The 27,547-nt window shown below is 43.8% G+C and overlaps 1 protein-coding gene across 1 annotated transcript in view; it reads right to left on the reverse strand.

Annotated features, from left to right (window-relative positions):
* FRMD4A (FERM domain containing 4A) overlaps positions 1-27,547 on the reverse strand; it is a 324,865-nt gene that overhangs the window by 191,186 nt on the left and 106,132 nt on the right. The gene's annotated exons all lie outside the window — the stretch shown is intronic.

Genomic DNA, 27,547 nt, shown 5'->3' on the forward strand with positions numbered 1-27,547 from the left:
GATGTGCCCTCCTGATGAACCAACAGCAACAGTGAAATCCAGGACTCTCTACTGCCCTCCAAAAATCTGTTCCTCCATGGACCTTGGGGCTCTATTCAGAGTAGGAGGTTCTGAAACAGGAAGCAGGAGGCCTGGACAGAAATGTCAGCTGGGATATTCTAAATTAGCCATAACCAGCCTTGGCAACCCATGAGGACCACCAGGGAACCTAAAGAAGCCACCACCACCTGAGCCCCACCCTAACGAGGCTGGGCTTAATTGACCTGCAGGGGGAGGGGCAGTCCAGGAATCACTGATTCTAACGTGCAGCTGGGATTGAGCTGCCCTGAAGGAAGTAGCAGAGTGTTGGGGGCACCACTGTCTGACACCTATCAGTTTACACACGGCCTTCCCAGAGATGCTTCCCCTGGATGCCAAGCAGTATTTGGATGGAGCACCCAAAGCGTGCTGGGCAGAGTGCAAGGTGCCAGGGTCCACAACAGGAAGCCAGACCGCCCCACCTGAAGGAGCTCACAGGCACGCAGCCACAACCACACACATACATGGTACACCTGCCCCACTGACTCCATGGGGTTCAGAGTCCTGATTCAGAAGCCATTTATGGACTTCCCTGGTGGTCCACTGGTTAAGAATCTGCCTGCCAATGGAGGGGACAGGGGTTCAGTCCTTGGTCCAGGAAGATTCCATATGCCTCGGGGCAATTAAACCTGTGTACCACAGCTATTGAGCCCACTCTAGAGCCTGAGAGCCACAACTACTGAAGCCCAGGCACCTAGAGTCTACGGTCTGCAACGAGAAGCCAACGCAATGAGAAGCTTGCGCACCACAGCTAGCAAGCAGCCCCACTCACCGCAACTTGAGATAAGCTTGCTCGCAGCAATGAGGAGCCAGTGCAACCAAACCCCAGCTCCTACCCAACCCCCACCCCAAACAAAACAAACAGAAGCCATTCACCACCTCTGGGGCCTTAGGCAGGTTAAATGAAACTCTCAACAAAAATCAGTATCTCATCTGCTTCTTGTTGCGAAGAGTAAAACTCTTAGAACACTGTCTGGCGTCCAGTAAGGCCTTCAGTAATATACACACCATTACAGTCATTCTTCTCTACAACCTCATGAAGCAAGTACTATGGTTAACTTTATTCCTACAGGAATGGTCACACAGCTGTTTCTCAGTGTATCTGGGTTCCACACCAGACCTAGATCCTGTGCACTGGACCCCAAGGCCAGACTCCTCACTTCTGATGCTGCTTGTGGAGAAGAAAGACTTAAAAGCCGAAAGCCAACTCTCTATGTGTAATATGAATACAGTATGTGAGGGTTATAACAGAAAGCAGAGCCTGGCATGACTCCATCAAACCTGTCTGAATAATAACACATCTAAGGGGCATAAGACCCACAGAGGAAGGACTGTGAAGGGACACAACAGGTCTCTGAGCCTCGTCGAAAAGCTGGGATTTGATTCTATACGTTTAAGGGGGTTACACGATCAGATGTGCCCATTATAATTAGGAACTCAAGAAAAAGGTAAATGTCCCCATTGTATGTCTGGAGAGACCAAGGCAGGACAGATTACTCCAGATCAGAGCGCTAGCAAGGGGCAGGGGCCGAATTCAAACCAGGAGGATCGTCGGCTGAGTTGCCTTAAGCACAGTGAGATATCACTTCTTGTTGGTGGAGAATGTTTAAACATCTCTACATCTGTTTGAAAGAGAAACTATAATTTCATGCCCTTTGTTGTTGTTCTGTAACTAAGTCATGTCCAACTCTTGCGAACCCATGGACTGCAGCTCACTAGGCCTCCCTATCCCTCACTACCTCTCGTAGTTTGCCCAAGTTCATGTCCATTGAGTCAGTGATGCCATCTAACCATCTCATCCTCTGCCTCCCTCTTCTACTTTTGCCTCAATCTTTCCCAGCATTAGGGTCTTTTCCAATGAGTCGGCTCTTTGCATCAAGTGGCCAAAGTATTGGAGCTTCAGCTTCAGCATCATGCCTTTTACACTGCCCTAAATATCCTAGCATTCTGCCTTGGAGACTAGTAGGCTGGGTGGTATCCTACAGCCAAGGTCTGAACATGAAGCCAGAAGCAAAACACTCCAGAAAAGCCAGAGGGCACCACCCTGAGCAGGACTTGCCAGGAATCATCTGTGCTCCCTGGAGGGAGAGTGAGTGTGGATGGAAGAGGCGAAAGAGCGAGCAGCCTCTGACAGTGGCTGCGGGGACCTCTCCCTTTCTGGGAACTCCTCTGGGCTACCCTCCTTTCTGGAACTGCTCAGCTGCAGGAGCACAGTGCTGTCGTCTGGGTTTCCCATCTTGCTCCAGGGAGCACCCTCAGGGCAGCGGGCTGGCTCTGGCCCCTGTCAGGGGTCAGGTCTAGACGAAAGAAGGTCTGAACCCTAACTGTGAGGTCTCGGCGGCTTTGAAGAGCCATCCCTTCCTCTTCTCTTCGTGAGTATCCAGCAGGTCAGAGAACACTAAGCAGTGTTACTCTTTAACCCCATTTGTGCTTGTGAAAGCGTACTTCACAGGTGGTGGTAAGCTCCTCCTTCTTTCTTTCTTTCCCCTAAAGAAGCTATGATGTGAAATTCTATGAGGAGAGAATTTGCAAAGACATTAAGAATTCCCTTACTCCCTGGAGATGAAATGGCAACCCACTCCAGTATTCTTGCCTGGGAAATCCCATGGACAGAGGAGCCAGGCAGGCCATAGTCCATGGGGTCTCAAAAGAGTCAGACACAACTTAGCAACTAAACAACAACAAATTGCATTTTATAGTTATTTTTTCACACTGTTTTTTAAGGTAATTTTTAATTAATTACCTTTAGTGCAATTAATTAATTGCACTAAATATTACAATAGAATCCTGAAAATAGACCTGGTGAATTCAATAAAAATTTCCAGCTCTCAAAAAAAAAAAAAAAGAATTCCCTCACTAAGGTTTTGCAAGGGCTTCCCAAGTGGTGCTAGTGGTAAAGAACCCACCTGCCAATTGAGGAGACCTAAGAGTCAAGTTCGATCCCTGGGTTGGGAATAGCCCCTGGAGGAGAGCACGGCAACCCACTCTGGTATTCTTTCCTGGAGAATCCCATGGACAGGGGAGCCTGGTGGGCTACAGCGGGACTGTAGAGTCACAAACAGTTGGATATGACTGAAGCAACTTAGCACAGCACAGCACTGTATAGTACCGGCAACTATATTCAATATCCTATGATAAACCATGATAGAAAACAGGAAAAAGAATATACGTGTATAACTGAGTCATCTGATGTACAGCAGAAATTAACACAATACTGTAAAACAACTATACTTCAATACAATTTTTTTTTTAAAGAACGTTTTGACCACTGACATGCTTTCCAAGAAGGCTGCAAGATTATCAAGGATATTTTTTAAATTGTGGTAAAACATAAATAATTCAAAATTTACCATGTTAACAATTTTTAGGTGTATAGTTAAGCACTGAGGACATTCACTTTGTTATACAACCAATCCTAAGAACTCTTTCATTTTGCAAAACTGAAACTCCAGCCCCATGAAACAAGGTATCAAGTATATTTTGAAGGCAAGCTATTTTCAAAATTGCCTGGGTATGGCCTCAAAAAAGGAAAGGAGAGGAAGTACACAAACTTATAGCTCTTTAATATCTTTAATTCAGAATTCTAGAATTTACCCCATTTCTATCGCCCAATCTTTCACCAAAATGTTTCATGACTACAACATCTTAAAGATGTAAGAAATAAAGATAATAAACATGAAAGTTTAGTTGTACAGAAAACACACTAATTCACCAAGAATCTAACCTTAAGAGTATCTTTGTTTGTAGACCCACCATAACTTTTCCAGCAAAGGATATTACGTTCTTTAAACGGAATCTGAGAACTAGGGAATTTTTTGTGGGGAGGGAGGTGGGAGGGGGGTTCATGTTTGGGAACGCATGTAAGAATTAAAGATTTTAAAATTTAAAAAATAAAAAAAAATTAAAAAAAAATACATAAAATGAGTCACTGCAAAAAAAAAAAAAAAAAATTCTATCTCAAAAAGGCAGTCTTGAAACTCTTAGTCATCTGAGAAACTGCTCATGTTCTCCTGGCCTGAATTGGAGGCTGTGTCCTCTACAGTCACTCAAAGCAGCATGCGCTGATCATCATGTATTACAGACACCATTTGCATTTCATTTTTAATTGACATGGGACTGTAAAAAAGGTTCGACCCTCAACTTACCTTTATCCATATTTTTCTGAATAAATCACAACCATGACACTGAAGAGCAAGCCGCAGGAACAATCCAACTTAGAATCTTCACAGAGCCAAAATACAGCACGACATGGAACAGAAAGGGCACACGGCATGCTGGAAATTGGGCCAGGTGAGATACACCCTTTTTTAAACATTTAATTTTTTTGCTCTACCAGGTCTTAGTTGCTGCGTGTGGGATCTAGCTCCCTGACCAGGGATCGAACTTGGGCTCCCTGCACTAGGAGTGCAGAGTCTTAGCCACTGGACCATGAGGGAAGTCCCTACATCCTTTTTTTGAAAGTATATTAAAAAAAATTTATTTATCTGGCTGTGCTGGGTCTTAGTTGCATCTTGCGGGATCCTTCGTTGCAGTGCATAGACTCTCTAGTTGTGACAAGGACTCAGTTGGCCTGTAGCACCTAGGATCTTAGCTCCCAGACCAGGGATCAAACCCACGTCCTCTGCATTATAAAGCAGATTCTTAACCACTGGACCACCAGGGAAGCCCAGAGATACATCATTTGGATTAAGTTTGTTTACAAAGCTCTTGCCCATAAACAAAGCTACCTGGCCTGTTCATGTACTGTACTCAAACCAAGAGGAAAGACGGCCATGACCTTCAGCTTGGGGCACGACCTTCTGCATGTGAATTGCAAGTAACTGCCTTTGTGTGAGAGTCAGAGGCACAAATTAGAGGTGTGTATCTGAAATAAAACTTTCACAACATTTTCAAGTAACACAACGCTGGTCCTCTTGACTTGTTATGACTTGTCTGGGAGGAGTGACTACACACTGGGAAGAGACATGGAACTTTCTCAGGAGTTGAGGGCCTGATCCACAAACTCCCTACCCACCCCACCCCACTCTACTGGTGCCCTCCTTCAGCATTTATTAAGGGTTCAGTTCCTGCTGAAATGCCCTGTTCCTAGGACTCTTCCTGCCCAGCCTTCCTGCCCCAGAGCAGATGAAGAAGTGAAACCCTTTGCCCATGTTCAATGTGCCCTAGAGCCAGTTTCCAGTTCCCTGCCAGCTTGCCAAGGCCAGGATAGAGTCCTTTCTTGCATTCATGCCCCAGCATCCCCAAGCACAGAGTCTGGAGGTAAAGGCATGGAGAAGTAGAAAAGAAACACTCACCTTTCCTCCACAAATCCCCTAAAATTCCTAAGGTGATTTCCAGAGAGCCCAAGAGTACCGTGACAATCTGATAGCCTGGACATCTGGGGACGACATTACTGAGTCTCATGACCAACAACAGCTTCACCAAGAAGGGATCCTGAGTATCTGGGCATCTCTTGTGGGCTCAGGGAAGATGAGCCACTTGGCTGTGCTTACAGAACTAGTTAGACTTTTTGATGGTTTTATAGATGTATGCACACATCAAAATGACAAAACCATACACGTTAAATATATGCAGTTTGATGAATGTCAATTATGTCTCAAAAAAGCTATTAGAGATACTTAGAAGCTTTCTTTTTTTTTTTTTTTTAAAGAGAAAGATAGCACATGATCCAAACCAGTAAAAGGCACCCACAGTGAAAAGTACATGAAAGGAAGTCCCCCTCTCCAGCGCCAGCTTGCAGGGAGTTTTCAGCCAGATGTTCTTTTCTGGTCACACACAGAACTGGGCTTACAAGTCAAGCCCACAGTGGACACACTTAATGAGGAAGGAAGTTCTCTTCCCTGAGGATGAGTAAGCTGGTCTGAAAAATACCACGGCTCGTGGCAAGAGAGCCAGTTCTCTTTAAGAAACCAGTCTCTGGACACAAGTTAGTTTAATCTTCCCTAAAATCTGACTGCAGACAGGAGCTGAATCCCCTGGCTGCTTCTCCAGAATGAAGAGAAATGGGGAGGAGTCAAGCTCCTTAACCCTGAGGCTCTTCTGAGCTCCTCTAAGTATTAATGTTTGAATGCTCACAGGATACCAGAATTTGAAAGCCTGACATTAGAAAGAAAACTTTGAATAGACTGACATCCTCCCCGAGGGCATAGGGAAGACAAAATTGATGTGTCTGAAATTTCTGGTCTGGAGAACAGTCTTCAGGGTTACAAAGGACATCAACAGAAAAGGAATGGGGCCCATACATGACACACTTCCAGGAAGGCTGCTGAAAGGGGGTGTTGTAAGATGTAGGGGAAAGGAGTTGTAGCATGTAACAATGCCAGGAGGGGTGAGGAACAGAACGAGCTGAAGATAGAAAATGCCGCACTGTTGGGGGCCGAGCATCATAATTTCAAGCACCTACATTCACGTTGGTAATGTGGGGGTGCATTGTGAAACTTTCAAGGGATTTCGACCCAATTTCTAGTCATGACACCAGGTTTGTATACGGGCTGAAGTGTTGCAGGCCACACCTAGGAGACATTGTGGGTTTGGTTTCAGATCACCTCAATAACGCAAGTCACTCAGACTTCTTGGTTTCCCAGCACGTATAAATGTTACTCTACTGTAGTCTGGCGGTCTCCAATCTTTTTGGCACCAGGGAGCGGTTTCGTGGAAGACAACTGTCCCATGAACTTGGGGTGGGGAGGGAATGATTCAGGCAGTAATGCGAGCAATGGGGAGTGGCAAGGTGAAGCTTGTTTGCTCACTCACCTGTCACTCACCTCTGGCTGTGCAGCCAGTGTGTTACTGGTCCACAGCCTCGGGGTCAGGGACCCCTTCTGTAGTTTATTCAGTGTGCAGTAGCATTATATCTAAAGAAATCTACATAACTTAATTAAAAACACTTCATTGTTAAAATATGCCAACTGTGATCTGAGGCTTTGGCATGTCAGTGTAGCAACATCAAAGATCACCATAACAATTATAATAATTAAAAAATCTGAAATACTGTGAGAATTACCAAAATCTGACACAGAGACACATAATGAGCAAACACTGTTAGAAAAATGATGCTGATAAACTTGTCCGATGCAGGGCTTTCACAGACCTTTGAAGTGCAATAAAATGCAGTACAATTTTAAGAAGGTTGAGGGGTGACGTAAAGGCATTGGACAGCCAAGTGACTTTTTAAGCCAATAGGGCCAACATTTCTCCTTTGGACTATGCAGACCTCACTCTTACCTCTGGACTTCTACCTTGTTGAGTTTTTTCCTTACTTCTGTTTGGGCAAAGGAACATCCAGACAATTAGATCCTTCCTGTGAGGGCCATGTACACAGACAAGTAATCACACCTTCATCTGTCTAAGACCAAAGAGTCCAGCTGCCAAAGGACGGCCTGAGACGGAGGTCATCACAATGGACTAGAAAGAAATACATTTTTCTTTCCTTTTCAAAATGCTTTTATTCAGCATGACAGCAAACAGAATGGTAATGAGAGCTCAGATATCACACAAACTGGGGTTTGTCCTGAGCCCAGTTCCTTCACTTCTGTGGGATCTTCAGCGATTAATTCCACTCTCTGTGACTCAGTTTCCTCAACTTCAGAGCAAAGCTAAAAACGGGTTCTCCCGGGGATGTCATGAACATCAGTCAAAATATATAAGTATACTTAGAAGTACGCCTGGTATACAAATATTCATAATTGTCATATGTTGTTATATGGGACTTCCCTGACGGCTCAGCAATAAAGAACCCACCTGCCAATGCAGGAGACACAAGAGACATGGGTTCAATCCTTGGGTCGGAAAGATCCTCTGGAGGGGGAAATGATAACCCACTCCAGTATTCTTGCCTGGGAAATCCCACTGACAGAGGATCCTGGCGGGCTAGAGTCCACGGGGTCACAAAGAGTTGGACGCAACTAAGTGAATGAGATGTAAATATTCATAACTGTCATACGTTGTTATATACTTCTATATTTATTGACTCAATGAATACCTAGAGAGCGCCTATTGTGGGCCTGGCATTACATAACTCAGTGCAGAATCTGTCGTAAGGAATGGACACCAGTTTTCTTAGAAGGAACTCTCAGGACATTCATCCAACACTGGTGGCATCAACTTTCTAAAGCACTCAAAATACTTTTGTCATTTTGCCACGATCTTGGTAGCTTTCCTGAGAAGGAAAAAGAGGTGGTACCGAAATCAGTGTTTTTTGTTAGGAAAATTGAGGCACAGAAAGGCCGATTGGCCTGCTCAAAGTCATCCCATTGGCCCTGGTGGGGCTGAGACAGGATGTGTCTGGATGTGGAGTCAGACATAGCATTTACCAGAGTGTTATAACATAGACTCCTGGTCCCATAAACCCCACTAAGTGGGCCCACCCAGGAGAGAGGGATTTTCATGGGTACGGAGGCCTGGGAAGACTAGCTGACCAGATGCTTTCACCACAGATCTCCTCGATGGTTTCAAAACGCAGATGTGCCCAATCTCAGATGGGAATGTACCGTGAGGCATTTCCCGAACTTCCTTGACACAGGACCCTCTCCTCTCGGAGAACATTCTGGGCTTCGTGTTCCAGGGAGCACATTTGGGTGAATGCTGGTTCAGAGAGTGGTTTCCTTATAAGGGTGGCTTTCTGAGAAAACCATCCCAAATCAGAAACACAAGATTAAACCAAACTGCCCCCTTTCTCTCTCCCTTAATATGGTCACCGAGCTACAAAGAAGCTTGTGCTGCAGCACACTGGGCTGAGGTCAGCAAGGTTCAAGGGCCCCGATGCCCAGGTTTGGGAGTCCCAGCTGGGTTCTGAATCACTGTTCTCCCACGATGCATGCCAGGAAGCTGAGAATTCCAGCCAAGACTCCTGACCTTTTTTAAATGAAGCTGTTTAGAGCTTTCTACAGATTACATAAAGTCCACGGTGGGGAACACACGACAGTTACAAAGGACCGGAGGGTCATGTTCTCGGCCACCGCACTTTTTCCAATAGTTGGCTGGAATGAGCAGCTTCTGAGTTCTATCCTCTTGGGCAATATTCTTCCTCAAAGTTAATCTTGACTCTATGCTGGCATCATATAGACGCTAACTCGGAGTTCTGACTCTGATGGTATAGCCGTGCATTCACCAATAAGAAGCTCAAACATGAGCTGCTGGCATGACCTCCTGCTTCCTTCTCATCAAAGCCCAATTCCATGCCTCTTCCACAAGGTTTCCATCAATCCACGCGACTCTCGTTACACCAACCCCCTGGGCATCTTCCGTTCACTTCCTCTGTCTTTTCCTTCTATTTCCTGTTCTGATAACATGAAAACAGCCCGGAATCTATCTCTGGCCTCCATGGTAACCTACCCAGTGAGCACCTTTGAAGACGATGGACGAGGAAAACAGGCTTAACTCCACCAGGAATCATCCTTCCCAAGAAAGACATGGCATAACATTTCTTCTGTAGTCATTCAGTTCAGTTCAGTTCACTTTAGTCACTCAGTTGTGTCCGACTCTTTGCGACCCCATGAATCGCAGCACGCCAGGCCTCCCTGTTCATCACCAACTCCTGGAGTTCACTCAGACTCAAGTCCATCGAGTCAGTGATGCCATCTAGCCATCACATCCTTGGTCGTCCCCTTCTCCTCCTGCCCACAATCCCTCCCAGCATCAGAGTCTTTTCCAATGAGTCAGCTCTCCACACGAGGTGGCCAAAGTGCTGGAGTTTCAGCTTTAGCATCATTCCTTCCAAAGAAATCCCAGGGTTGATCTCCTTCAGAATGGACTGGTTGGATCTCCTTGCAGTCCAAGGGACTCTCAAGAGTGTTCTCCAACACCACAGTTCAAAAGCATCAATTCTTCGGCGCTCAGCCTTCTTCACAGTCCAACTCTCACATCCATACATGACCACAGGAAAAACCATAGCCTTGACTAGACGGACCTCAGTGAGCAAAGTAATGTCTCTGCTTCTGAATATGCTATCCAGGCTGGTCATAACTTTTCTTCCAAGGAGTAAGCGTCTTTTAATTTCATGGCTGCAGTCCTCTGTTGCAAACGTCATGGGAAAGAGACTCTGAATTCCAGCACCCCATTTATGGTCTCCTCTCATAAATTCATTCTCCCTGATGCAATTCTTGGCTTAATGCATCACTTACCCTCTGAACTGTTTTCCACATATCCGAAGGCACTGACATGAGGGTCTTTAATTGTAAGCTCCTGGGAGGTGGGGACATTGCCTGTTTCTCTTTATTATCTGGTCTAAAATACTGACCCTGACAGTGGCATAAGATGGGTGGGATGAGGGTGTGCGGGAGGGAGGTCCCAGTGGGAGAGGATATGTATACATGCAGTTAATTCTATTTGCTGTACAGTATTGTAAAGCAACTATATCCCAATTAAAAAAAATACTGACCATGACCTTGAGTAAAAGCCACCTTATGATGAATAAGATAAATACAAAGATTAACATAACTTTAGGACTTGGCTGAAAAAATCACCAATTCTGAAGACATTTTGAGGACATCACCTCGAAATGGTGTTTAGTCATCTGACTGGACAGAGATGAAGGAAATTCTATTTACTAGGAAATACTTTTTGAATGACCTGCCTCAGTGGTCCTCTCAGCCAAAAGGATCCCTGCCATATATGGCCACTATAACCATCCTGAGGAAGTCTGTAGAGGCTTTTCAGTGAGGTCCCGATTCATTTGGCTTTAGGACTCCAGTGTTCTTGCCTGGAGAATGCCAGGGACGGGGGAGCCTGGTGGGCTGCCGTCTATGCAGTCGCACAGAGTCGGACATGACTGAAGTGACTTAGCAGCAGCAGCAGCAGCAGCAGCAGCGTTCTTCTCTCCTTTCTTTCTCCTTTAAGCTTTATGAACATCAAGAACATTTTTTAAAAAGTCATTTTATTGAAGTATAGTTGATTTACAATGTTGTATTAATTTCTGCTGTACAGAAGAGTGATTCAGTTATACATACATGTATACATATATGGAGAAGGAAATGGCAACCTACTCCAGTATTCTTGCCCGGAGAATCCCATGGACGGAGGAGCCTGGTGGGCTACAGTCCACGGGGTCGCAAAGAGTCGGACACGACTGAGCGACTTCACTTTCACGTATATATGTACATACACGTTTTCTTCCATGATGGTTTATCACAGGATGTTGAATATAGTTCCGTGTGCTATACAGTAGGACTTTGTTTTCTAGCCATTCTATACATAATAGTCCACACAGCATAGAGATTATCATCAACAATACTGTACTATAAACTTCAAAGTTGCTAAGAGACTAATGGCACTCATATTGCAATACATAAATATATCACATCAACACATTGTATACCATAAACAATGTTATATGTGTTATTATACTTCAATAAAAAATGAAGAAAAGTCATGCCTCTGCAGTGGAACCCCAATAACACCCTGGACAGTGATGCTTCATGGAGCTTCCCAGTAGGCAAACGCACAGTTGCCCTGAGAGAGTGATGTGTCCTGATTCCACTGGGAGGGGACAAGGAAATTTGGCATTTGGGACCCTCTAGACCTTGTCCTATGTGTCTCTTCACTGGCAGGTCTGATTTGTATCCCTTACAATAAAATCCTATAATCCTTATAAGTATCATGCTTTCCTGAATTTCATGAGTCATCCTGGTGAATTCCTGAACCTCAGAGGGTGATGGGAACCCCCCAATTTACAGCCAGCTGGTCAGAAGTGCAGGGTGACTGGGGACCCCCAGGCTTGCGGATGGTCTCTGAAGGGCAGGGGGTCTTGTTAGGGACGAGTGGAGTCTGCACTAACTCCCAGTGGGTGGGGCCAGAATCATATTTCGGGTTTGCAGCCTCTTTCCCCCACCTTAGCTCCCCCAAGGGACGCTGCTGCCTTGTGAGTGTCACAACCAGAGGCTTTGTCAGTCACAGAGGGGCTGTTATCACGCAGCTGAATACTTGAAGACAGAGGTGTTTGGGGGCTAAAAAACGACCAAGCTCAAGGTTGGTTGGATTTTAGGAATTAAAGTCATTACTTGTGCCCTCTCCTATGTTACCCTCCTCTCTCTCTCTTTTTTGAACGCATGTACACCCGTGGTGGATTCATGTCAATGTATGGCAAAACCAATATAGTATTGTAAAGTAAAATAAAGTAAAAATAAAAATTAAAAAAAAAACTTAAAAAAAAAAAGTATATCTAGTTCCTATGCTTTGAGTCACTGAAAAATAATCTGGTCGTCCCTTTTGCCACAAGTAAATGAGCAGAGAAGTGCTAACTTGAAGATTCAAGAAGTTCTTATTTTGAAAGCAATTTGTTCATCTATTCATTTGTTCAATATCGTGGCATCAACTTTTGGATGAAAGCAGCCACCATAGGACCCCCGAGAGGAGGGTGCTGGGTTTCATTATTTCTAATTCTCACCACCGTCCTGCAAGGTAGTTATTACAATTCCCATGTTAGCAACAAGAAAGCTGAGGTTCATACAGATAAATGTTTCCTAAGCCCACACACCATCCACAGGAGCGGGGCAGGTCAGGATTTTTACTTTATCTGAAGTAGGAACTTTATTACATCAATAGCTCCTGAGCCCTGATCCATTTTTCCATGGGTCAGTGGTGAAACAAGGAAAATAAGATTAATGTACATAAATGTTTTATAAAACAAAAGGTATCCTACACTTAAAGGACTGCTCTTTATTCTCCTTGTTTATCCTTTTTGGTATGTTTTTCTTTTTTATTACATAAATGAAGGTTAATATATTCAGCAATATTTTTAAATATTCTTACTTGATTAAAAAAAAATCCAGCCCTACTTTTCTTTTTTCTTTACATTTTATGGTTCCTTAAATTCCAAAGTCTGCGAACCACTGCCTCACACTGACCCTAACTGTGAGCCCCAGAGGGAAACTCTGGAAAGGCATACAGGCCTGCACTCTCCTCCACGTCAGGTTCTTACTATCTTAGTATGCAGTGTGCCTGGGAGCATGCAGGCTCCCATGGCGGGCTGCACAGAACCAGATGCTGGCTCCATCACCGGGTTCCACCAGGGATGTGCTGAACCAGAGAATCTGCATTTCTAACGTGATACTCAAGATTTCCAAGTGATGCCGTCAATCTCAGACTACACTTTGAGAAGCCCTGGCTTATGCCTACCACATCATTTCTGTTCACCTTGTCAGGGACTAGCTCAGATCTATGAATATAAACCAACAGAGTGAGGGGTGGAGAGGGAAGTAGGGCACAGAGAAGGTTTGTCCTTCATGATAAAAGAGTTACAAGAGGAGAAACTCCCTTCCTTCTTTGGAATGTGGCTGCGTGAAGATGCGCTACTTGGAGGTGCTGCAGCCAGCACGTGACCAGTGGAGTCCAGGAGCCTGAGGACTTCCAGAGAAGCAACTGCGTTTAATCTGGAGCTCAAAGTGAAGCTGAACAGAAAGATGATTGTTTCCGTGCTTCTGAATACAATCTGGTGAGACCACAGCTGTTGAACTCAGGGTCACAGGGCAGCGCTACTCCCTAAAATATAGTGTGTGTGTGTGTGTGTGTGTATTTGACAAAGCCAACTGAATGCTGGAGGCAGCTCAGTATCATAGCATTCATTAGTTTATATATCATTTTATTCACCTCTGAAAGGCAAGCGAAAAGGCAGTTATCTGGTCACACCTCTCTGATTCTGTTATAGATATACTATTAAATGAAATGGAGAACTGGAGTCATTTGGAGGATTAGTACAATCCAACATACCTTTGTATGAATCCACTGATAGTCTCTCTGTTGTTTTAAAAATCACTGAGTCTATTACAAGAGTTAAGGAAGGTTAATCAATAATTTTTATAATACTGATATCTGGCTAGCTTTAATTTAGCAATGCATCCATCAACAGTTTAAAATGTAAGATTCACTGTACTTAGATTGGGAGTTTGAGATTGCCATGTACACACAGCTATATTTAAAACACATAACCAAACAACAAGGACCTACTGTGTAGCACAGGGAACTCTGCTCAATACTCTGTAACAATCGAAATGGGAAAATAACATGAAAAAGAATAGATACAGAATGTATAACTGAGTCACTTTACACTTGAAGCTAACACAATATTGTTAATCAACTATATTATGATATAAAATAAAAAATTTTTTAAAAGAATCACTGTATTCATCTAAGCCACTGTCAAAGGAAGTCACGTGAGCTTTTAAAATCCTCTTCCCCTCAAGGAAAAAGTTGTGACCAGTTTTGAACTGGCAGTTAGGTATTTCTGGAACCAGGCAGTTCTCCTGGGAATGATCTCAGATGGTTGGTATTCCAGCAGCCCTGGTTAGACACACATTATTCTGAGCCTTGCAGAGAAGCAAAGAATGCAACTGAATGCCCCAAAATGTCCATCCCGCTCTGGGCTACAAAATCTGGCTAGCACACCATATCCCCTGGAAAGGATACAGCCCTTAGTGGGAAATAACAGTTAATGCAAGAACTTGTAAGAACTTGAGGCCATGAGTAATGAGCTGGGAAACTAATCACTAACTTGTTTACGAGGAATGATGCTTGCCTTCAGTTCTTATCCTACCACATTTCACAGTCAATATGATCCATTTGTATAAAACTAGGCTTCAAGATTATTTCAGTGTAAAGTATTATAGATAGGGTCATTTATAAGAGACTGGGTTGCAACCATCAAAATCTTTTTTTCCCCCCATTTTATTCCCCAGAGTGACGAGCACTTAGCAAGCTTTGCCATAGTTGGAAGTTACAACTGCAGTCACTCATCTAGATGGTTATCAGTACTTGGCATGAATACATTTCCACTTACATCCCGTCTGTCCTGTGTGTGTGTGTGTGTGTGTGTGTGTGTGTGTGTGTGTGCGCGTGTGTGTGTTCAGTCGTTTGGTCGTGTCTGACTCTTTGCAGCCCCGCGGACTCTAGCCATACTCCTCTATCCATGGAAGTTTTCCAGGCAAGAATACTGGAGTGGGTTGCCATTTCCTACTCCAGGGGATCTTCCTGACCCAGGGATTAAACCTACATCTCCTGTGTCTCCTGCAATGGCAGTCAGATTCTTTACCACTAGCACCACTTAGGAAGCCCCCTCTGTCCTCTATGAAAGCCCCCTCTGTCCCCTACGACCTTGTCATATGAGTGGTATATGACACTGGGAGGATTAGACGTGATAACCACTGTGCATAAAAGGCTTGGGGGACCATGTGTCAGGAAGCCTAAAAGGTTAAGCAATTGAGACATTTTTGACCGACACTCAACCCCAACCCTTGTCAAGGGAACTTGCACTGCACTCTAGAAATACTCCATAAAGCCCTGTACAGAGTTGCAAGGAAGACCAAATTACTAGGAATAATTACACCACAAATTATGTAGCATTTCCCCAGAGGCCGAGGTAGTTAACAATTCCATTTTACGAAGAGGTAGCAAAGGAAGAGGCTTGCCCAGGTTACCATAGCTACTAAGTGGTCCAGTTCGGGCACTGGATGGCCCAAGATGTGCAGAGAAGTCTTCTGAGCATGTTACATGTTCTAATTCATTGAATCCTAATCATAGCTCCATAAGTTCTAAAATTAATGTATAGTTAAAATTGGCAGGAAGATTGGAGGCAGTTTTGATTCCCGGGTTACGAATAAGGAAACTGAAGCTTAAAGAGGCTGGACAATTGGCCAAGGTAATGGAGCTACTAAGCATCAGGTTGGTAACTCTGGGACCTTGACTGATTTAAATTCTGGCCAGGTTTTGAAGCCGGGCTGTCTGGCCCTTGAATCTGTGCTGTCAGTGTATTGGTGATAAGCTGCTCTTCCCCAGAGCCATACAGCCTAATTTTGAATCAGGTATCTACTCTTTCCCTGCTGTGCCACCCTGAATAAGTTACTTAACTTCTCTATGCTGAAATTTCCTCACCTGAAAAATGGGAAGAATGATGGAGTTAATTATCATCTGATGATTCAGCACATATGGAACACTTAGAACAATTTGGCACAGAAAGAAGTACTCAGTTAGCTACATTGATGATGAATCACTAATCCATAAAATTTCCCAAAGCATTAAAAATTGGCTTTGGGAATTAAAGCTCGAATTGTATTGAACTGTTTGGGAATGTGTTCATTTGCATAAAGTAAAGGATAGTTATACTTTTTATCAGCTGGATTCTATCTAGTGATTTCTAAACCCTGAGGACTCTGCTGAGACCCCTCAGGTGAATCCCTGTCAGGGGTAAGGGACAAGCCAGAGGGTTCAAACTTTCTCCATTTACATGACACTTAGACTACAGTATAGTATAAACAGAAATTTTAAAATCAAAGTTGATCTACAGTATTATATTAAGTTCAGGTGTATAACATAGTGATTCGATATTTTAATAGAATGGCTACCATCAAAAATACAATAAATAACAACTGTTGGCAAGGATGTGGAGAAAGGCAACCACTAGTACCACCGCTGGTGGGAATGTAAGTTGGTGCATTCACTGTGCAAAATAGTAGAGTCCTCAGAAACCTAAAACCAGAACTACCATGTGATCCAGCAGCTCCTTGCCTGGGCATATAGCTGAAGAAAATGAAAATACCAATTTGAAGCAATATATGTACTCTAATATTCAGAGCAGTATCACTTACAATTGCTAAGATAATGGAAGCAACTTCAGTGGCCATCAACAGATGAATGGGTAAACAAATTGTGATACACACACACACACAAACACACACACAATGGAATATTACTCAGCCATAAAAAAGAATGAAAATGTTGCCATTTGCAACAACATGGATGGACCCACAGTATTATATGTTGTGCAGTAAGTCAGACAGAGAAAGACAAATACTGTAGGTTTTCACTTATATGTGAAACCTAAAAGATAAAGCAAATGAAACATAAACTTTATATATATATATAATTTAGGACACAGAAACACTGTGTGACTTGATATATTATAGTCCTCAGAACCAAACCTGCAATATCTCTGCGTCTGCTGGTACCCAGCAGGTGGCTTGATGCATGAGATGGGGGCTTTGGCAAGATCTGGAAATCTTCTGTGTTTCTTTGATAACTAAATTGTTGGTTCTTCACTGGGCAAGTGAGCAAACTGGTCGGTAGAGAGATTCAAGGGTTCTGGGGCAGGGCTCCAGGGGTGGGAGAGACAGGGAAGAGCACAGAGCAGCCGAGAGTTTCCCAGACCTCTGATCCCTTCACCACCTCTTCCCCTTCTCCCTCCCTCCCCTCCGTCTCTGGGCAGGATGGGACAAGTTGCAGCAGAGGCTGCCAGAATGCACAGCTCTGTCTCCCCAGATCTTCCTGCAGCCCCTCCTTATAAAGGGAAAATGGGGTGCCCTTGGTATAACTGCACAGAGAAAGCGGTGGAGAACACAGCCAGTGGAGAACACACAGCCCATTGTAGAAGTAAGAATACCCTGGATGTGCAAAAAGTCGCCCAGCCCACCTCTAGACATGACCTTCTGCTGCAAAGGGAGGCACACTGACATCTCTGCAGGGAAAGATGAATAACAGAGCTTTACCAAATGAGCAAGTGCAATTCAAGTTGAGCAATGAGCCAAAAATTAATGTGAGCTGTGGGTAAAAAACAGAAAACACCCAGATTTGTTAACACCCAGGTTCCCGTGAAGCCGTCCTTTCCAGATGGCCGGCTTTCTCTCCTTCTCCACACTCTCCTGGGCTGGGGGTGCACACATGTGTGTGTGTTTTCTGTATATCTTTCCCCTCAGTTCAGTTCAGTCGCTCAGTCATGTCTGACTCTTTGCGACCCCATGAATCGCAGCACGCCAGGCCTCCCTGTCCATCACCAACTCCCAGAGTTCACTCAGACTCATGTCCATCGAGTCAGTGATGCCATCTAGCCATCTCATCCTCTGTCGTCCCCTTCTCCTCCTGCCCACAATTCCTCCCAGCATCAGAGTCTTTTCCAATGAGTCAACTCTTTGCATGAGGTGGCCAAAGTACTGGAGTTTCAGCTTTAGCATCAGTCCTTCCAAAGAACACCCAGGACTGATCTCCTTTAGAATGGACTGGTTGGATCTCCTTGTAGTCCAAGGGACTCTCAAGAGTCTTCTCCAATACCATAGCTCAAAAGCATCAATTCTTCGGCGCTCAGCTTTCTTCACAGTCCAACTCTCACATCCATACATGACCACTGGGAAAACTATAGCCTTGGCTAGACAGACCTTTGTTGGCAAAGTAATGTCTCTGCTTTTTAATATGCTATGTATCTTTCCCCTAGTGACACAATTATTCACATTTTGCTGACCTGCATTGGGTGTTAAGCTCGTTTCTGCCCCTCAACTTTCTCACCCCTCTTGGGCAGAAAGGCTACACCAGAGAGCCCACAGTCCCCACCTGTCTCCCAAGGCTCCTTTCTGCCAGCACTGCTTTGGGTTACCTTGGAGAATTTGTGGAAATGATTTTGTAAAAGGATCAACAGAACAAATAACTCAGCAGTAGCACACACACACACAAAACAAAGCCACAAAAATCAGCTTTCTAGAGGGTCATTTCTGGGAGGTAAGGTGTCGCACTTTCTTCCTCTCCTGAAATTCCCTTTCTTGCCCTCCACACAGTGTGAACCCCATAAAACTGTCTTTTCAGTAGGACATAATCAGCCAACACTGGCCATTTCAAAGTATTCCAAGTGATACGCTTAAAAACTGGTGAAAATTAACATCAAGGGAGAATGGTGTATGGAAATGGAGGGCTGGGGTGGAAGGAGGGTAAGGGGAGGAAGGAACCAAAGAAGGGGATGTTGCTAAGGAACCAGAGCCTGGACCTCAACTGCCTGGAACCTGGTCTCTCCTCCTTGCCCTGAGCTGGCTGCTCCCGGAGTTGTGTGTGCCTATATGCTGGGGTGTGTGTACTGGGTGTGGCCCCCGGATGACTGCACAACCAGCTGAATCCTGACACTCCTCTGTCACAGCCCCACAGGGAGACTGGGGTTTGCTTTGGTTATCAAGCAGAGCAGAGCTCCCCAACTTTTCCATAAAGGCCCTCCATACAAAAAGGAGAATGTAAAGGTCCCTCCCTCCTCTCGCCAGAGGTGGAAACTCCTGAGCTGCTTGTGGTCCCCAAGGGTATACTTTAAGAACTATTTCTTATTCCTCCAAGCCACTAATTTTGATTCCACTTAGAGTGACCATTACATACCATTATGTCCTCTGTCTGTGATCTATACTTTAACATCTATTTGCTTCACGATGTGCCTTTAAGATGTTAAATATTATCAGCCACCCCCAGGGGCTGGGAAGACATCTGTTTGGCTCATTTGGGGGCATGCCCAGCTTTGCAGCCAGAAGCTTAATAAATGATGATGGCCATCGCAGTGACTCTGAGGTCAGCCCACAGCACTGCTGCCTGACCCTGCTGGCTCTCGTTTTATGAGGCGGCCTGGGGGCCTGGGAGGTCCCAGACAGAAGGTCCAGAACACCCAGGGCCCTCGATCTGCTCCCAGCTCTGCACAGGGCTTCCCACCCCTGGCTGAGACTGTACCTCCTGGTGACTTCAGCCCAGACAGGAGCAGATGGCCCGGCCGGCTCTCACTTCAGTAGATGGGCCAGCTAGCGAAGCAGACCACCCTTCTCGGCTGAGAAGATATGGAATCAACTCTGTATATTTTTTTTCTCAGCAAAGTGCGTTTTGGGGAAATTCTTGGCTTCCTTGATAGAAAATAATCCTTTGCATTTTTATAGAAGAACATGATAAACCATGGAAGTCACTAAGGATGGCGGTGAGGCTGAATATGAACGTGTGTGCGCGCACAGAGGAAACTCAGGGCTTGTTCATTTACCCCATGCAACACTATTAGACTTCCAGATTTCTGAAAAAGTCATGTACAGGTTGCATTTTTCAAGCCCATTATAGGTAAGAATATTACTTTGCCTTCAATGCTGCTTTATTCAGAGGCTATATAAACTTACTTTATCTTTAAGCTGGTATCACTAGCATCTTTGTCAGGCAGAGGAAAGTGATGAGAATCCAAGAATTATTAAATCTGCTGCTAAGTTTCTTTCATACCTGATACCCTCAGGCTTAGACAAGATGTCGAAACTCTTTATCATGTGTCAGATCCGTGTATCTTGACTTTATCGATTAGAAACTGAGTTCAAAGAAACGAAACGACCCCAGGAAGCCCATGTTCAGTTCTTGATCTGAGATGAGGTTTGTTTTTTAAACTTTTATTTATTTATTTGCAGCGGTGCTGGGTCTTTGTTGCTTCATAAGCTTTCCTTCAGTGGAGGCAAGCGGGGGCTACTGTCTGGTCGGGTACAGTACACAGGCTTCTCATCACAGTGGTTTCTCTTGGGCAGGACAGGCTCTAGGGTGCATGGGCTTCTACAGCTGTGGCACGTGGGCTCAGCAGTTGCAGCTCCCAGGCTCAAGAGCACAGGCTCACTAGCTGTGGCACACGGGCTTAGCTGCTCTGCAGCAGGTGGAATCTTCCTGGACCAGGGATCGAACCTGTGTCTCCTGCATTGGCGGCAGATTCTTTACCACTGAGCATCACCAGGGAAGCTGTGAGAGGAGGTTTGAAGTCTTTAACTCTAGCCACTTATGAAGCTGGTGTTGGGGCCAACATGGCAGCCACATATCACATGAACCATCTCACAAGTCTGATATTAATCATATATATTTCTTACTTGTGCAATGAAAGAGAATAGGCTGAAATGTCAGAGGAGCAGTGTTCCAGCTGCATATACTACTCTGTGACCCTTGAGCAAGTTAATCAACCTGTCTGAATGTCTGTTTCTCCACCTGAGTTATCATCTTACTTACACAGTTAATGTGAAGATTAAATAAGATATACTCCAAGGAAACTCTGTAAAGTGCCATCATTATTATAGAGGTCATTCAATAGGAAATTTGGATAACCTTAAACAAGTCTATTAAGTTTATAATTTTTCTCTTGCTTAAATGGTCTACTTTTTATCCTTCAGAGATAGCTGCTCAACAGAAATATCATGGAAGCCTAATAGGAAATTTCCATGTTTTTTAGTTAGCCACATGAAATAAGGAACAAGAAATAGGTGAGATTAATTTTAATTATGTATTGTCTTTCATCTCACCATAGCCCCATAATATTTCAACATGGAATCGCCAATATAAAAATCATTAATTAGATTTTTTTTTTAAATGTAGTCTTCAGAATTTGGTGCATGTTTTACAGTCACAGTCCATCTTAATTGGGACTGGCCACATTTCAAGGGCTCCAACTGTACCCCACAGTGTAGCTTTATATCTCTCTTGATGCTTCTGTCCCACTGGTTTTATCAGGATTAGGGACACTATGTAATACACAAGAACAGTCCAGCTACTATCTTTAATTCTCTTGAAAACACACTGATTTAAGTTTGCTCCATTTCTCAGAATCACAGGACACTTCATTCCTCTATTTTAATGGAAGTAAATAGTTATAAATATGATGTCAATGGCCACTTAGAGATGGGGTCAGAGAAGAGAGAGGGTAATCTTAGGATTCACCCCGCATCACTGGGGAGCTCCCTCTGCGGCAGGGGATGGAGAAGACTCTGGTGTGCTCTCTCATCAAAGGGAGGAAATTCTGCCATGAGCATAATACCCACTCATCCAAAGAACCGGGAAAGACCTTGACACAAGGCATCTCTGGAAGTAGAAGGTACACATCTGTTTTTCTCTCATTGGCTTGTCTTCCTGGAAGACAAGCTCTCACACAGCATCATAAACCTCAAGAGACCCTAATAAGGAAGGACCGCACCTCAGCCATTCCAATCTAGTGAGAATCTATTGTATTTTTAAGAAACCCAAAAGAAAGAGCCCAGAATCTTCCCATTAACGGCTTCCAGTCCTCCACCCACTGACCCTCACTGTCAGGAAATTCCTCTCCATCTTATTGAAATGATTCTCACTAAGAGTAAAGCTCATTTCTCTTTCTTTGCTTCCAAAATGTTCCCTGAAATACACATTCAGATCAGAAAAAGGTAGAGAAAGTCATTTTAAAGGAATAACTATATGAAGGCCAGATGCAAGAAGTTCAGTGTAATATAAAACAAGCATGGCACTCTCCTGTGAGGTTATAGAAGTATCAAAAGGTTGGTTGAGAAAAGTCCATGATGGTGGCCTCTTGTATTTTGATGCAGGCTTTTTCAAATACATTTCTAAAAGGTTGAAACAATTTGGTGCAATGGAGAAAATGGCATCGACTCTGTTGAATGGGAGTGCAATGTGGCTGGACAAAGTTCACACAATGATGACCAAGGCTGAAGGGTTGACTTGTTACTAAATCACATTGTGTCACAGCATGGTTCCAGCTGTCCATAAGTGCAATTCAGTGACTTAGGGCATCACACGGTCATGTTGTGGGTGTCAGGAACCTGCCTGTGGATTGAGGGATGAGCCTTCTGAATATTAATATCCCTGTATGTGAATTCTTGACCTCTGTTCTTTTCCTGTACACATAATGTGGGATTTACTCAACACCATCAGGAACTTGGAAGTGCAGATTCCACTTGGCCATCTCAAAAGGGTTTTGTAATAAACCTTTAATGTGAGGATTATGGCCATTTTGCTCTGTAACCCTTAGAAGGGAAATGCTTCCATCACAGTGGCCAGGTCTGCACAGGTGCAGGAAATAATCTCTGTAGTTGTCTGATTACCAGCATCCTTCTGATACAAAGCAATTCTGGTTAGATGTTGATTCTTAGTTAGCCCAGTGTTCTACCACTTCTGTTGGAAACTGTGCTGCTTCTGAAGGTCTGTGGTCTAGCCTTAGATGAATCTCTTACCCTAATCTTTAGTGGCTGAAAACCTTGTCCTCCCATGTCTGTTGCTATTATCAATGCCTTGTGTGTAAACCTGTTTTCATCTTTGTGAGAGATGACCATTTCCTCCAAACTTGCTTCTCCATCTTATAAGCCCTGTGAGGTGAGCGTAGGAAACATCCACCCTTCCCCACCAGATCAAAAGATTAGGAAGGGTACTGCTCAGTCTACAGCTTATTACAAATATTCTGGAACTGTTCTTAACAATGGCAAAAACTTTAGCATTTAATATGCATAATACTGGTGACTAAACAACTTACAAGGTTCTCAGTCTATGAAGCTGCTAAAAAAAGAAGGGTTCCAAGTCAAAATATTTATATGCTATTAAAAACTTAGAGATGGATCCCAATGAATTCGAGAATAGGGAATCCCCTAAAGCTTCTGTCAAAAGAGTACAATCCTGGACTACAGTAGTTTATAGGATACAAACAAAAGTCATATATTTAAGTTGGCTTTTGTCCATCCTTGTTTCTCCAAGTTCTGTTGAAACTCATATTGTAATAATATATGAGAGTTTAGAATCATTTCTTCTTCATTTTTTATTTCCTGAGGCAAGGAATACAACTTTATTCGGAAAGCCAGCTGACCAAGAAGATAGCAGACTAATGTCTCAAAACAACCATCTTCTTCTTCTTCATATTTTTAAAATTAACTTTATTGGAGTATAGATTTATACCATTATGTATGTTAGTTTCTACTGAACAGCAAAGTGAAATCAGTTATATATATATCCATTCTTTTTAAGATTCTTTTCCCATATAGGTCACTGAAAGTGAAAGTGTTAGCTGCTCAGTTGTGTCTGACTCTGTGACCCACTGGACTGTAGCCCGCCAAACTCCTCTGTCCGTGGAATTCTCCTCTCAAGGATACTGGAGTGGTTTGCCATTCCTTTCTCCAGGGGATCTTCCCAACACAGGGACTGAACCTGGGTCTCCTGCATCACAGGCAGATTTTTCTTTTTTACCATCTAAGCCATTAAGGAAGCCCCATATAGATCATTACAGAGTATTCATTCAGTAGAGTTTCCTGTGCTATACAGTAGATCCTCATTCAGTTCAGTTCAGTCGCTCAGTCGTGTCCAACTCTTTGGGGCCCCATGAACCGCAGCACACCAGGCCTCCCTGTCCATCACCAGCTCTGGGAGTCCACCCAAACCCATGTCCATTGAGTCAGTGATGCCATTCAACCATCTCATCCTCTGTCGTCCCCTTCTCCTCGTGCCCTCAATCCTTCCCAGCATCAGGGTCTCTTCCAATGAGTCAGCTCTTGGTATCAGCTGGCCAAAGTATTGCAGTTTCAGCTTCAACATCAGTCCTTCCAATGAACACCCAGGACTGAGCTCCTCTAGAATGGACTGGTTAGATCTCCTTGCAGTCCAAGGGACTCTCAAGAGTTTTCTCCAACACCACAGTTCAAAAGCATCAATTCTTCGGCACTCAGCTTTCTTCACAGTCCAACTCTCACATCCACACATGACCACTGGAAAAACCATAGCTTTGACTAGACAGACCTTTGTTGGCAGAGTAATGTCTCTGCTTTTTAATACGCTGTCTAGGTTGGTCATAACTTTCCTTCCAAGGAGTAAGCATCTTTTAATCTCATGGCTTCAATCTGCAGTGATTTTGGAGCCCAGAAAAATAAAGTCAGCCACTGTTTCCCCCTCTATTTGCCATGAAGTGATGGGACCGGAGGATCCATATTAGCTCCCCATTTTATATATAGTGGTTTGTATATGTCAATCCCAACCTCCCAATTTATCCCTTCCCTCTTTGGTAACCAGAAGTTTGTTTTCCACATCTGTGACTATATTTCTGGTTTTCTAAATAAGTTCATCAGTAACATGTTTTGTTTTTTTTTTTTTAGATTCTACATACAAGTGATATCATATGATATTTGTCTTTCTCTGACCTATGTTACTCAGTATGACAGTCGCCATCCATGTCACTGCAAATAGCGTCATTTTGTTCTTTTTTATGGCTGAGTAACATTCCTTTGTATATATGTACAACATCTTTATCCATTTGTTTGTCAATGGACATTTAGGTTGCTTCCACTTTTTTTTTTTTTTTTGGTGCTAACTCAAAGCAATTGGTTCTATGGTCCTTGGGGGAGGTACTTCCAGAGTATCTTAGGATTTGCCCATTTTTTCATTCACAAGGATTTTAGTGACCTATGTGCCAGGCCCTGGGCTGGGTGCTGGGGCTACACAGTGATCATGACAGATCCGGCCCTCACACTGCTGATGGCTCTGGGAAATGCCAAGTAAACAGGCCATGGCAGTGAGTCGTGATGAGTTGTGACAGTAAGACGGAAGGCTCAGGGGCAAGGGTGAAAGTTAATGTCTTGGAGCAGGACTGTCAGCAGGGGGTCTTCCCAGGACAGACACCGCCCCCTCCGCCCCAACCACGTCCTCTGCCTACCTCTTATTTGTAGAAGAACGTTAGCCTGATCCAAATTCCAGAAAATAAATTTAATCACACAAGTGAGAAAATACAGAAACAAAGGAAATAAGCAAGACAAAATAACAATAGCTCAGCCATTAAACAATGTCAAGGACCTAAGGACCATAGATAATATTCTGAGCCATAGCCTTCGAGTTGCTCTGTAGATACTAACCCACTCCCTGACCAGGTGGAAGAAGTTAACTCTGTGCTGACCACAAACACAAAGACCCCAGGCTGGCTGGAACCAGAAAGCTGATGATGCTGACTTCCAATTACCTCACTACAAAAGAATCTGAAGAAAGTCCACACGTTGACCACAACCTCTCCATGTGTTTAAAAGCCATTCCCTGAAAACCCCTGGGGTGTTCAGGCCTTTCAAGCATTAGCTGCCTGGACTCCTATCTTGGTGAGTGAAAGTCGCTCAGTCATGTCTGGCTCTTTGCGACCCTATGGACTAAACTGTCCATGGAATTCTCCAGGCCAGAATACTGGAGTGGGTAGCCTTTCCCTTCTCCAGGGGATCTTCCCAACCCAGGGATTGGAGCCAGGTCTCCTGCATTGCAGGCGGATTCTTTACCAGCTGAGCCATAGGGAAGCCCTTAGCACCTGCAATAATGCTGCACTTCACTTCACCACAATCTTGTTTCAGCAACCAGCTTTACTGTGTATGGGTGAGCAGACCCAAGTCTGGTTGGGTAATGGTAAGACCCATTCCTGGGGGACAAGGAAAGTCTTAGCGGGAAAAGTGTCTTCGAATCTGGGAACTGAAAGCTTAACAGAACCATCCAGGGACAGAGGTGAGGACATGGGCAGGAGTGTTCCAGGAAGAGGGAATAACATTTGAAGCACGTTCTGAAAAGGGATGGGAAGAGTGTGAACTTCTCTTATTCGGTCCAATTCAACATTTTCTTGATGGTAAATGGTTGAAAATGCCCTTTCCAAAACTGCTGCACATCAGTAAATGCATCTCTTTTCAGTGACTTGAGACTGCTTCAAATGCCCCCAACCATACTTCCCCAGAGCAAATCAGCCAACCGATTGTCATTTCATTGCCACTGAGGTGTCATTTCCTGTTTAAGAGGGTAGCTGCTTTCTAAGCCTCTAAGAGCTGATATTAAAACCATCTAAAACACACCAGACCACTCATCTCTCAGCATCTCAAGTTGACTCTTAACCATTTAGAGCTCCAAGTGCTTTATTAGTTTGTGATGCTGCTAACTGAAGAGATCTTGCTCACTTTATAGTCTTATCCACTGCCCCACCCTCCAATCCAAGCCAAAGTTTCAACTCTTAATAAGCCTGTGGTCTTCCGAATCTAGTCTAACAAGGACATAATCCAAAACATGGGAGAACAGTACAAGGGTAGATAAATTAATCACAACATTTAGTAGTAATAGTAAAAATGTGCTAGTGGAAAAATTGTAAAGAAACCTTCAATGGACCTAAATGAGTAAGCGACTCAATACTAATGGAATATCCATTTCTGGAATTTATGAAGCTATTCACAAAGATGACAATTTTCAGTAACTTGGAAAAGGCTAATGAAAGACAACATTAAGTGAAAAAAGAAACTACAGAGAATTAGTCACACATGACTACAACTATGTAAGAAACACAAATATGAAAAGTGCTGGAAAGAAATCTACCAAAATGAGAATAGGAGTTGAACTGTTATTTGTGGTTTTGAGCTTCTTCCCACAGTTTCTTTCCTACACTGCATTTGTAACACCTTTAAAACTGAAATCTTATTAAAAGTAGTCACTCTTTAAGTTAGCAGTTTGAACATTTTCGAATCCGAGCAGCACATACACGGGAACATGAGATCTGAGTGCCTCTATGTTAATCTCCCCACGGGAGCATAGTTTTCCCTCGTGAATGCACATGTGGGCATCGTTTCAACCCACTGAGGGACTGCAGCATCTCCAGGGCAAATATGACGGAAGTTAAGGAGCACTGCCCTCAGAATATGATAGACACCGGAGAATATTAAGCAAATATGGTTAGAAAAGTTGGAGGTGAGTAAGAGATATGGAATTTAGTTCTTTAAATCAAGTTTCCAAACTTCACCATTCTTTAGGGCTTTGAGTAAAACAATGATACGTTATTTTTTGAAGCTGAACAAAAACTAGGGTCCATTTCTAACGGACTAATTCTAATGCCTGGATTCTAAGGCCTGTTCTGACTTCTCTGCCATGGATAAGTTCTTTGTTTGGGGATAAATGATTTCCTATGTGTCAATTACAGACAATCAACAGTGATGGCAATGATGAC

This window comes from Capra hircus, chromosome 13, assembly GCF_001704415.2.
Source record: "Capra hircus breed San Clemente chromosome 13, ASM170441v1, whole genome shotgun sequence".
Lineage (NCBI taxonomy): Eukaryota > Metazoa > Chordata > Mammalia > Artiodactyla > Bovidae > Capra > Capra hircus.